The 12,879-nt window shown below is 35.9% G+C and overlaps 1 protein-coding gene across 7 annotated transcripts in view; it reads right to left on the bottom strand.

Annotated features, from left to right (window-relative positions):
- FOXP2 (forkhead box P2) overlaps positions 1-12,879 on the bottom strand; it is a 405,984-nt gene that overhangs the window by 335,659 nt on the left and 57,446 nt on the right. For all 7 annotated transcript variants that reach the window (XM_077178958.1, XM_077178957.1, XM_077178959.1 and 4 more), the window contains exon 2: positions 8,636-8,776. The gene's annotated coding sequence lies outside the window, so the exon portion shown is untranslated. The remainder of the gene's footprint in view (positions 1-8,635; positions 8,777-12,879) is intronic.

The following is a 12,879-nucleotide window of genomic DNA, read 5'->3' as shown; positions in this document are numbered from 1 at the left end:
GTTTGGCTTCAGCATTAACTTCCATTTTTTCTCCTAACTATTGATGAACAATGTATAACTTCACCACTGATTTTTTTTGTCATATAACCATAGAAACAGGAGTTGAAAGTTACAGCCCTCCACTGGTCATCTAGTTCTCCTGTTTAAGATATCTGTTCCAAGTCTCCCTTAGAAACTTGAATAAAGAAGGTGAGATCACCTTTTTTAAATTATAGTTTCAATCACATCCTTTAAATGATAGTTTCAATGGAAACAGACTAGGTGAAAACAGTTTTTCCTTCAGCACAGTTTTAAACACACAAAATTAAAATATCCCACTGGTCATAGAAGTACATGCGATTATAAGAAAACATTTTAATTACAGAAGAGACCCCTACAATTACAGACTCTAACATACTATCTGAGCAAAGAGTGGAAATATTACATTACTCAGAGACGTGAAAGGGTGGGGTTTTTTACAGACTTATTTATGACATGGATCCCCATGGTCTTTTATAACTAAGAAAACATCAGCATTAAGAAATAGAAGAGCCCAACAAAAATGGCCTTGCACAATAGAACAGCTGGAGCTGAACACGTTACACACATGTGGCGTGTGCTTCAAGAGACTTTACTTTGTACTACTGTAAAGGTTTGGTCCATTCTTCAAACAGTTGCCCTTGTTTAGCTTCATCATCAGGAAGGTTCAATGGGAGGCAGTCTATGATACTTTTCAAGTGCAGTCCTGATTTGAACTAAAATACTAAGGGATGCTGCAGAAGCCAATTAGTACTAAGATGGCAATCATTCTTGTTCTAGATATAAGACTGCATTATTTTTGTTTTCCATGGCTGATTTCTTTTGCAGTGGCAGATTTATATATTTTCTTTCTTTAGACAAGTATTTTCAGCCATATGTAGGAATTCAGTTTCATAAGCCAACTCAAGAACAGGAGCAGCTCATTTGCAGACAATGAAGAGCTTTGTAATTTAGCTGTAGGGTTTCAAAATGAATTTCTCCAAAGACACAGGAGGTCTCAACTTCAAAATACCCAAAGGCTTCTATTTCATCATGAATTGTAGAGGACTTTACAGAAATGTATGCATGTTAGGGGGTTTAGAATGATAAACTTCAACATGCATGCATCAAATTATTGCAAAATCAATTAAAATTTATCTAGAAAAATTTGATCAGTCACTGATTTTTGCAGGTGAAAAGTTAGAAGTACATCCTGTACTAACATATGGCTGGGGATTGCTCATATGAGTGCACAGTTTCAGATGGTCCATCTGGAGCCCATCTCCCCCATGTTTAACACTTTCATCAGAAACAAGAACTGAGAGATATTGACCTCTTGGGGGAAGGTTGATGACCTTGATTCTGCTCTCAATAATGTCTCAGAAACCATTTATCATATCTTGCAAAAATACGGGTATAAGATGAACCCCGAGAATCAAAATACCATTTAACTGCTCCACTGAAGAGCTCTTTCTCCCTAAAAGACCTGATGACAGACCATTTTTTCCCATGGGCTAAGATACCAGCTAAAACTGTGATTCTTTCTCTGTCAGAGTAAAATTAGGGGAAGGAGGTGGAGAGAAAGGGGATCAAATTTTAGTTTTATTCCACTGATGCTGCCGCCTGTCAGTAAAAGATGAAGGGCTGAAATCCCATCAGTCTGGATTTGAAGATCTGAGGATGAAGAATTAGTATTTTTCTGTTTTTGCAGAAAACTCCTTGATGTATGGTTCCATTATTGAATGTTAACAGCTTCAGTTTAAATTACAAATGAGGTCCTATTAGCATAACCCGTACTTGGTTTCTATTTAAAAATATGATTTTCTCCAAAAAAAGTGTCAGTTGAGAACCTACATGTTTTCGTTTGTGGCTACAGATAAAGGAGAGAAGCAATTTTATATTTCACTAACTCAAAATATGAGGTTTAGAATGGAAAAACATTAAAGAACACTTTTAGGGTGCTATTGATATCTCCTTCAACAGGAGACACAAGAGGTAAATGACTGTTCCTTAGGAACGATGTACCAAAGGCAGCCATAAACAGGCAGCAGTGCTGAAGGGGCAAAACCCTAAGTGTCTTTTACAATTGTCTCTCCAAAACAATTTTTTAAATATGATTATTTTAAAAACCCTAAATTGCATAGTGGAATAACTGTTTAATTAGCTTTGGTTTCCATCATGTGTGTTTTCATCAAAACATACTACACAGCAGATGGTTTCTGCTCTTATACTTTTCAACTATAGTGTTTGTGTCTTGCCCTTGAAAAGTTGTTTTTGTCTAATGTATCTCCTACCAATGGTTTTAACATATAAAAATATGCTGCTTTTCTGACATACACATGCATCAGCATATCAGAACTTGTGAAATTGTTACACTAAATGGCCAGGTTCCAACTGCACTGTTTGCACAGTGTTATCTTCTGTAATATTACATAGCACTTCAAGCTGTACAACAGCAGAGATCCAGCAGCCTGAGCCAACTATCACTGCAAACAGCCAGGCTGTTTGGGATGATTTTGGTTTTGGAATGCTTATGCTGGAGTTACTGTTTTCCCAGACCAAGTTGATCTGTTTCTCTATGCCTTATGAGCTCTGTGTGGAAAATACTGATACTTCCTGAATTACCTGTGTGCAGCAAAGGTACAGTAACCAACTTACCATAAAAGTGAGATGGTATTTCTGCATTCAACCCACCCGTCTTAACAGTGCTTCACAGGGGGCTATGATCATATTAATTCATTGATGTCTTCTGTAAAGTTCTGTGAAATCCTCAGATGCAGTCTATTATTAATATTATTACATGTTATGACTTATGCCCCAAAGTATCTCCCCATGCTTTGTTAGCTGTATACAAGAATCCCTTCATTACCATCCTCTACCTCTGAAGTGTAACAATGCAGCTGTCTTCCAATAGACAGTAATTCTTTATAAACATCTACTGATCTTCTATGAAGAACATTCTCTTCCATTTAAAATGTATTGCAAGTTCCTGAACAGCTCAATGCCAGGGAACTGTAACTGCATGCAGGACAACAGACTCCAGAAAAATGTCATTTTAGCAAAAGGCATCTGCTTAGCTGGCATCCTCATTTAGCCTATCATCCAGCTTTCACTCACTTATACCACAGGAAAGATCTCTCAAGTCAAAGCAATAAGACTCTACCTCTCACAAAGTAGAAAATGAATGAAATTGACAGAATGGCATAAAGTCCAATCAATTGATGCTCTCAACCAATTCAAATTAGATTCCAATTTGGAATCTAATCCAAAATCCTCTGGAGAAAAGAGACCTTATATAGGCTGAAGAAATTAAGATATGCTGGCAAAAACTTTCCTTTTCTCTCTTGTTTTTCTGCAACTTGAGACAAGATGGACAGCACATAGGTAGTTTTAGAACAACTATCAACACATATTTATACTTTCTAAAAATGTCTGCAACAGTCATCATCTCTCCCTTTTCCCTATTTGAAACTTCACGTTGCTTTTAAAATTTGAGTGAAAATAACAGTGTGAAAGGAACACGTTCTGCATGGAATGGGATTGAGCCCATGTGAAATTTCCTGTTATTAAAAAGCCCCTGCTGACTTAGATGCCTATGCTGTGGAAAATACTTGTTCTGTTAACTTTGATGCAGTCATTAATGTGTTTCTTGAACAGACACTCCTCAGGTTTCTATACTCAGATTCATTCATTGAACGCAGATATTCTCAGACTGTTGGATCTCCTCAGTTTAACCCTCGAACAGGGTCAGGACAAAGTGTCATAAAATGTACAGTTCAATAAAAATAGGCACAGTTCTTCAGTACTCAAACATCCGCTGTTTAGTGGCACCTTGCCTGAACTGCCCTTTTCATTTTCTCAGAACGAGGGTCTTTTGGGTTTTTTGTGATAAAGCATAAAATTCCACTCAAAACTAAAAATTCTTAAAGCTGCAGAAGAATGGGAATAATACAAACACCATCCAAATAAAGTCAGACAATCTTATAGGCTTGAAAAAAAATAAAGCCCATAAAACTTGTTTGAACTACAAAGAGACAGCTTGCCAGCTTTGGTGAAGCTTTGTGCATTTACCAATGAGAATCTTGGCCAGCAATACTGATGTAACAGTGTTTCTAAGGGAAATATTTTGTTCTTGTTTAGAACACATAACTTAGTGATACTGCGATACAAACATTGGTGAATGTTATTTTGTGCAAATATTAGAAGGAGCAGACAGAGAAAGAGAAAGTAACTACAAATTACTAACATGAGGTTGTCTCCATTCTCTAAGCACTTTCTTTAGGCCAATTTGCAACACTCTTTTAAAAAAAAAAAACCTTTAAAAAAAGTGCTTCCTCAGACAAATGTAGATTCCAGGAATCAATATTTGCTGTAGTTTTAAGCTATAATACATGCATGCTGCTACTATGCAATACTGAACTAAATGTACCACTTTAAGTAACAGTGAAAGGATGGAAGCAAAATGAAATATACACCTCTAATACAAAATGTAATATTCAAAGCAAAATTATACATAGGAGAAAAATTTATACACCCCAATAAGGGTTAGTCAGCCAACTATGAGTGGAAGTACAGAAACAGGGCTTACCATGAGCAGTCCTGTGCATCTCTGAACAACAGGACAAGAATAACTGAGACCATCTTTGAAGCATATTAAACTGTTGCCCATAGTCTCATCACAGTGATGTTATAAATGTATGAAATAAGTCTAGGTAAGTCTAGCCCTTCCAGGTAATAATTCAAATACATGGCAATTAGACATAAAAAGACATCTGATAATAAATTATGCCATAATTTCTATGTCATATGCCCACATTTTAGCTAAAAAGCAAATAGAGCCAGCATAGATTACTTCTAATGCCTTTTAGACACATTCAACTATTCCTTGGCAAGAAAGTGCTCCCCACATACAGCCCTTACCCAGGAGAAGTGGGACTGAAGAAGGTGTTATGTTATCCTGGGTTAGCCAATGTAGCTGCCATTATTCAAGTATAGACAACAGTTTATGTTACTAAGGAAATCTAAAATACTTTAATACACATGGAAAACAGCATTTCATCACAATCTCATTTAATAGAACACATTATCAAAATTAGTTGATAGTAGAGCAAATTGTTTCAAATTGGAAAGCCACCTAAATTCTTGCTGTTAAATTAACTAAAAGTGCATTTTTGTCTGTTATATTAGCACCAGATTCTTTCAATCTTCTGTTGCAAGCTAAAAGGCAGCAATGCCATAATCTCATGATACATCACTTTTATTACCTTACTAGAAATTAAGTAATGACATAAGCTTAAAACATTTGCATTTCTCAACCTAGAACCCTAATATCAGAAAACACTCAAAATTTATTGATACTTCATAGTTAATATTAAAATGGCATTTAAAGTTCATTGTTTTAATGGTTACACACAATATTTAAGAGATAAGGAAAATGTCCTTTTAATAAGCTTGTACATATCACCTTAACCATAAAGAAAAAAAATTTAAATAATTTTGTTTACCAGTGTGAAAGCAGGATGTTTTTGTGAATGTCAGTGACAACCTTTCTGCCTCTTAAGTCTCAAATTATGTCACATGAGAAGGAATGTATCTGTCTTAATATTTAATAGGAAAGTTAAAAGTCTAAATTTGTGCCAGTCACCTTAGGTTGCTTTTATTGCGAGTGACAAGAAACAGGCATCTCCAAAGAAGGAATTGTCTTATCTAAAGACAGAAATAGAAAGAGCCTATGGGAATCCTCCCCTGGAAGTCTCCATCTCTCTTCACTGACTAAAGAAGCCTATGGTGACCAGCTCAGATTTATACCACCTATAGGTTTAGATGGCTAACATCATGGGAAATTAATCCCATTCTTGACATCCTTCTCAAATAGCATTTGGGAAAAGTAAGCATAAAATACAGAAAACCAGAATTACCATCAAGTGTAAGAATCAAAATACACTGTCCCAGAAAAATTAAAAAAACAAGACCCTTTTGTGAAAATAGCAGGGGATCTGTAAATTTGAAATGTCATACAGCGTTTGATCTCCAAGCCAGGACAGACTCCGTCATTTCTAGAAGATTAAGAATATACAAGGACTATTTTCAGAATATGCTGACAAAGTAATATGCCTCTTCTGTGTATGAGTAAGCAGCAATTTTCAAAAGCTTATAATTCAGTGCAATAAGGACAGACATTCAGAGGCATGGCAAAAGACACATCTTATAACCCATTAAAGCTTCCCTTTCAAATTCCAAGTCCTTGCTCAAAAGCAAAGAAGAGGTCATAGACCTTTTTTTTGACTGTTTTTTTTCCCATTTTCAGGAATGATACAAACATCTCACAGAAACTTTTGCAAAGACACTCAGGCTATAGCAAAACTGTGGGCAGAACAAGTCTGCCAAATTAATCAAAGTTGAAATTCGAGAAAGCTGACATTTGAAGAGGAGAGTTCCTTGCTCCTAAGTATTTGAAAACCTAAGGAAGCTCCTCAATCATACATTCATAGAAGATAGAAGGGTATCTGTGAAGTCTCCCTGTACATTTGCCCAGTTATTAAACGTTTATACTGGCCTCCTCTTTAAGTATGGACTGTCCCAGAATGGCCATTTACAAGTAACTGACAACAGAGCTTATCATGAAATTCTTAGGTCACTTTATAGGTCTCATTGATCTCTAAAAAACCTTCAGGAAGGCAGGTATTTCTATTGTTGATTAATAGAGCTCACCTCCAAGAGTTTGTTCCTAGTTATGTTTTGCTTTTTTTTTTTCCCAAGCACAAAATGATACTAAAAATGTATTATTCTTGCCATGGATCAAGTGAAAAAGATGCTATTCTTAAACATCTAAAATCCCCATCATGTGACTGCTCACAACACGTGAAACCTGGTGCTAATTTAAAGCTAAAAGATAATTTCACAGGCTTCAATGTGATTTTCATAGTTACAGCCACAAGTCTTTAAATATAATTTAACACATTTTAGAAAGCTTGCAAATTCTGCCATGTCTCATTTTTGCCAAAACTTAAGTAAAATACTAAACTGAATAACTAAATATTTCAAAATAGAAAAAAAAATTAAAAAATTTTCATAAAATAGCAGAATATTTCTGATTTTGCTTACCTATAAACACCTCCAAAATCATAGAATAGCTGAGATTAGAAGAGACCTCAGAAGTTCATTGAATCTAAACCCCTAATCAAGCAGGATCAGATGCAGCAGGTTGCTTGTCCTTTTGGGTTTTGAGTATCTCCATGGATGGGGAATCTACAACCTCTTTGGGCAAGCCTCTCCAGTGTCTGACCATCCTCAAGATAAGGAAGTTTTTTTATACTATTTTTCAATGGAAACATTTAATAATCTGTATGCAGTTTGTACCCACTGCCTGTCATCCTGTCACCAGGTGTCAATGAGAGAAGTCTAGCTCTGTCTTCTTTACACCCTCCCATCTGGTATTTACTGTGAGAATGAAATGTTACTTAGCATTTCAGTGTTCAGGAGACAAGGATCTTGAGCCTAAATTAGTCCAACCACTAATCATTGGATATCACCCAACCCACAACATGTTTGGTGCTACACAAAATCAGGCTACCATCTTTGGAATTCAGAAATTATGTATGCATGTATGAATTATACAGCATCATGCCTGCACTATAAATCATGACATGATACCTGCTTACTTGCTAGCCACTTATGACCATTTACTGGTTTTGGAGACCAGAATTTTAATTTACAAAGGACACAAAAGACAGCACTATCACAGTATGAAATGCACAACAAAACAGTAGTTCCCCATTAGATAGTAAGGGTGCCTCACATATTTTTTAACTCTTATAAATGGCAAAGCACTAAAAATATCTATAAGGTCTAAGACTATTGCTCACCAAGGAATTTAAGCAGCAGAAACTAGCACAGCTGTTATCATGTGCTCCTGCACACTTTTGGCTGCTAATTCCCACTCATATCACCCTTTGTACCAGTGACAGCCCCTGGACAGCCATATGGGAGAAGGCTGGGATAAACCCAACTGAAAACAAAACCAAACAAATAATTGGCTATTTTCAGTCTGATCCATTCTCCAAATTTGCAAACAGCTACACATGCTGAATGAGGAAGAATGACAATGTGGGGAGGAGAAAAGAAGCTGGCACTGCATCCTACAGGGACGTGCCAGGTTAAAGTATTCACTGAACATTTAGGCTAAAGCTAAGCAGTGAACATAAGCTACTCAGCAAGTAATACTGCATTCCTTAGGCACTGCTTTCAGGATGAGATGGATTGGCCTCTGCAGATGCCTGTCCCTCTCCTGAGGGTAAGCAGAATTTAGAATGACTGAGATACAGCTACTTAGTTTCTATGTATCTAAATTGACCAATATCTAGATGAGTAGAAAATGGTAGAAAACCAGGTTTTGATCCTTACAGCGCTTCAATCCCATTTACAATTGCCATATGGAAAAAAAAAATTGTAGCACAGCTTACCATCACACTGACATCAAAAGGGTATGTATTTTCTGCATGGTCCACAATTTTTTTTTCCTAAACCATATTTTACATCTATAAGCAATATGTTTCAGTGATGGGGTACTGTATTCCTCCCACAGGGCGTGTAAATCCCCAGCAGAAACATAGGCACAGTTCAGTTATAAATCACTTACATTTCTTCAGAGTCACTTTGTCACTTTGCTGTGCTCTGGGAAGGTCTTTTCCTTGTTGCTCAAGTGGTCCTCCTTCCGAAAGTGTCTGTCACAACTATGGCAGATGAGGACAAAAGGTCCTTAACTCTCACTTGAAGTTATCTAAGGGTAAAAAGAGAAAGGAACACAGTAAGTGCAAGCATCCATATTGTGTTTTATTGCAAGGTATTACAACCATCTCTTTAAAACACACTTCAGTGTCATCCTTACGCACACATATTGCATGCCTAGAAAAAAATCCCACACATTTCACATCTTTCTTTCTTTGTATGAGACATGGGGAGCAATCACTACTCCTAGAGCAGTCACCTGCTGTACTTCTGAGATTCATGATAACAAGAGACTGTATTTCTTTGAAAAAGCAAGTGTACAAGTTAAAAGATTATTTCACATTATTGATTATTCATTTTGTATCACAAAGACACTGTGAATACTTTTGGCTGGGAGCAAGCAGGAAATCACAATTTGTTGGGCATAGGTTCACTATAAACTATCCTGCCTAGCCAGTATTGATAAACATTCTAATCTGAATCTTCAGTTAAACAAAAGAGCTCTCTATTGTACTACATTTTACTGCTCAGAAAGGGAGACCTGGGGCTTATGATAGATAGGTCTCATTGAAATTTCTTCATTAAAACGTAAAACTCACCACTCCATCAGAGTCAAATCTATAAATCAAATGCTAAAAAATTATTTAGAAAACAATAAAGGACAAAGTGTAACAAGTCATTTGCTACTTATTAACCCCTATCTTGAAAAGCGTGCTCCCCTCTCTTGTCCAGCACAGAACACAAAAAACCAGAATTACCACAGGTAAGAGGAGAAAAGATACAAGATCAAAGGCTTAAAACAGTTTCCATATATGAAGAAGAATTCAGTATGCCACCAATATCCAGACTGGAAAAAAGCTGACTTAAGGAAGGGCATGATAGAAAACAACAAAGTCTGAAGATGGAAAGACTGCACAGACATTGTATGTTCCCTATCCTTTGAACTCAAGAACTACCTCAGAAAAGCTACATTCAGAAGAAAAATGGGAGTTTCTTCTCCACAAATTGTGTGACAGAACTGTGAACTTCTTCCCAAGGATGCTGTTTATGCAAGGAGGTTTCCTAAGTCAAGAGGAAGGTGGAGGTATCCTCGGAAGAGAGCCATCACTGGAGACAGACGACAGTCTAAGAGAACCATTGGTCTGAACCAGGATGACCAGTCCTATCTCCTTGTATATTTAATTATGTTAGTGCTAATTCAACAAATTTTATATCCATTTTATCTATTCACCACTCACAGTAATGAGAATTACTGCATTAGGTACACAGGAGTCTAGTCTTAGTTGCATTTGAAGTACAGGCTAGATCCTTTTGAACACCAAAGTGAAATCCCATGGTTCTCTGTACTTTACTTTAATAAATTTGATTGATTTTTCCAAAACACCATCACCACTGGAAAAAAATCAAATCAAATGAGGTAGTAAAGTCTTACTGTAAAGCAGCAGTTGCCTTCCTCTCCCCAGTCACAGTCCCAAAGCAGCCAGGGCAGAGGGCTACAAAGCAAGGTTCTGCTTCTCAAGTTGTTCACTGATCTCATGGGTTTGAGTCTAACTTCATCCATATGTTCCCATTCAGTTCAACACTTATATAAATGCAGGTCAGCATCTCCATTTCCCAAGTTTCATCTCAAAGTAAACCTTAAAAATTATATACTCTGTATTCCAATATCTTCTCTTTTGCTTTAATCTCTAGGATACAGCAGCGTTTCTGATTTATTTTGGGTAAGTGCAGATCAATTAAAATTCCTTCAGGGAAGCCTTCTGAACCAGCAGAAAGTGAATGACTGTCATCAGGAACAAACACTATTTGCTGTCATGGACTGGCATGTCACACTTTTTAGCAAAAACTATGTTAATTAATTCTATCCTTACCTACCAGGTGTACCAAAGGAATATAACCAGTCCTTTCTGCTGTCTTACTAGTTACAGATCTTTGTGTCTGTGAACCAAGTATCCCTATATGTAGAGCTGTGCATTGGCACATTATATGAAGAAGCAGCCTGTACTAGCACAAAAAAAAAAAAACATAGCAGGACAGAAATAACTTTGTTCAGACATCAGTATGCAACCAAAAATCCCTTTTGCAAGATGCATGAATTAATACCCTCAAATATCGCTCAAAACCCAGACATTTTCCAATATATCTACATACATACATACCTATTCATTAACACTCTTTTTAGACCCTACAGTGAGGAATGTGTATAACTCACACTTTTTTGGTCAGTTTGAAATACTGGATCAAAGTATGTTTACTGTTCACTCTATCCCCCTCTCTGAAAAAGAAGAGTCTGCTACAATGTTTGCTGTTCTATTTGCTTCTGCAGCTTAAATGGCTTCACTGAGGATGAAAGGAAATTCACCATACAGCATGCTAATGATCAAGGACTCATGCACCACTGCCCTATAGCAACATTTTAGGCTACCTCTCCCTTCTATTATTTGTCCAGCTTTTCTGTTTAGCATGTTAAGGGTAGGAATACAACCAGACAGCTCAAAAGGTATTCAGGGTCTGTTTGATATCCTTCACATCACTTTGATACTAACTATAAATCAGAGCAAGCTGTACCAAACAAGAACCAAATGTTTTAGCATTGATATATAAGCAAAGACAAGCTTCTTGAAAAATGACAAAATTCAGAGACATGGGTTCCAGGTATATTATGGAAGGCAAAATACTATTGCAGGATAAACCTATCAAATTGAAAACAATTTGATAGTAGCAATAACAATTCAGAATTATCATCACCACTACTTAAATACCAAGAAAAAACCTCACGAGAACAGGTGGCTACCAACTTGCTGTCAAATAAAAGTGTTGATTTTCACTCTTTCCACATGTGGCTTCCAGCTACCACCAACAAGTTTACAAAATCTTCCCATGAATATCATCTTGAGTCTCTCAAACAAGTGCACATAAAGGGGAAAAGTTGATACGCAATTATATCTATCAAGCATTATAAATCAACAGCAATCCCAAAAAATTGTGTCAACTATGAATGTTTTCTTTTCAACCACTTGTTATCTAAACTCACTTGAAGGTTAAATAAGCATCCATGCCTGCTTTAAAAATTTATTCCATATATTCCTTAATTCAATTATACCTGGTAGAAATCCACTTATATCAAAGATACATTAAGAAGATTTTACATGAAGAATTTCTTAGATTATGTTTTTTTTTTATTTCTGAAACAGCACAGTGATACAAGTAACCTGCAATTTTAAAGACTCAAATAATTCAGGGTACATACATATTAATTTGGGACATTAAAAGCCACACTTGTTTGCAGGCTCACACCATTCCCATAAATTGCCTAAGACACAAAGTAAAAGTTACATATCATAACATGATCTTATCAGCCTAACAGTTACAGGACTTTTTTGGCAATTCATAAATATACAGCTGCATTACAAAGCCATGCCAAATAAGCATAGATAAAATAATTTATCTCTTGATTGTCACATATTTTTGGAGTTGCTAAAGAAAAATGCATTAGAGAAAAAAGTATTTGAGGACTATACAGGGAACTTTCTTAATTCTTTCAGGATTAATATGATACAAAGTTTCGTTTCTGTAGATAAGCATCCTATTAATTTTACTTTCAATACCTATAGCCTATTTGGTGTAACTGAGTAAAAAAACAAAGTAGGATGTGGCCTGATATCATAGTATATAACATCAAGGATTGGATTGGAGTTTTGATTTTGTTTTGCTTTAAGATTGAACAATATTTACTCTCATTTCTAAATGTATAGACTGCCTAATGCAGTATAACAATCCTGTGTCTTTAGAACCATGTTTATATAAAAGCCAGATATCTTATCTCAAAAAACATAAACTCAGAAAAATAATTACTGTTTTGCTAATAAATGCCAAAAATATTTTCAAGAAAGATGTATTAAAACAGTGACAAAAGATATAAATATATCTGTACTGAAGTCCCTTCCAGCTTATCTGCAGTATCACTGTCCTAATCTGGAAACAAGACAAGGAGTAAACAAGAGATCAACCACAATGTAAATAATTAAAGCAATAAAGGTGTTATTTAATAATTAAAGTAATAAACTTTAATAATTAAAGTAATAAAGGTGCAAACTTCTCTAAATGTTATGCTATTAAACTGAATGAAGCTGTTTGGTTTGTCTGCAATTTAAG

The sequence above is a fragment of the Agelaius phoeniceus genome, chromosome 5, assembly GCF_051311805.1.
Source record: "Agelaius phoeniceus isolate bAgePho1 chromosome 5, bAgePho1.hap1, whole genome shotgun sequence".
Lineage (NCBI taxonomy): Eukaryota > Metazoa > Chordata > Aves > Passeriformes > Icteridae > Agelaius > Agelaius phoeniceus.
This window is presented reverse-complemented; position numbering and strand designations above follow the sequence as displayed.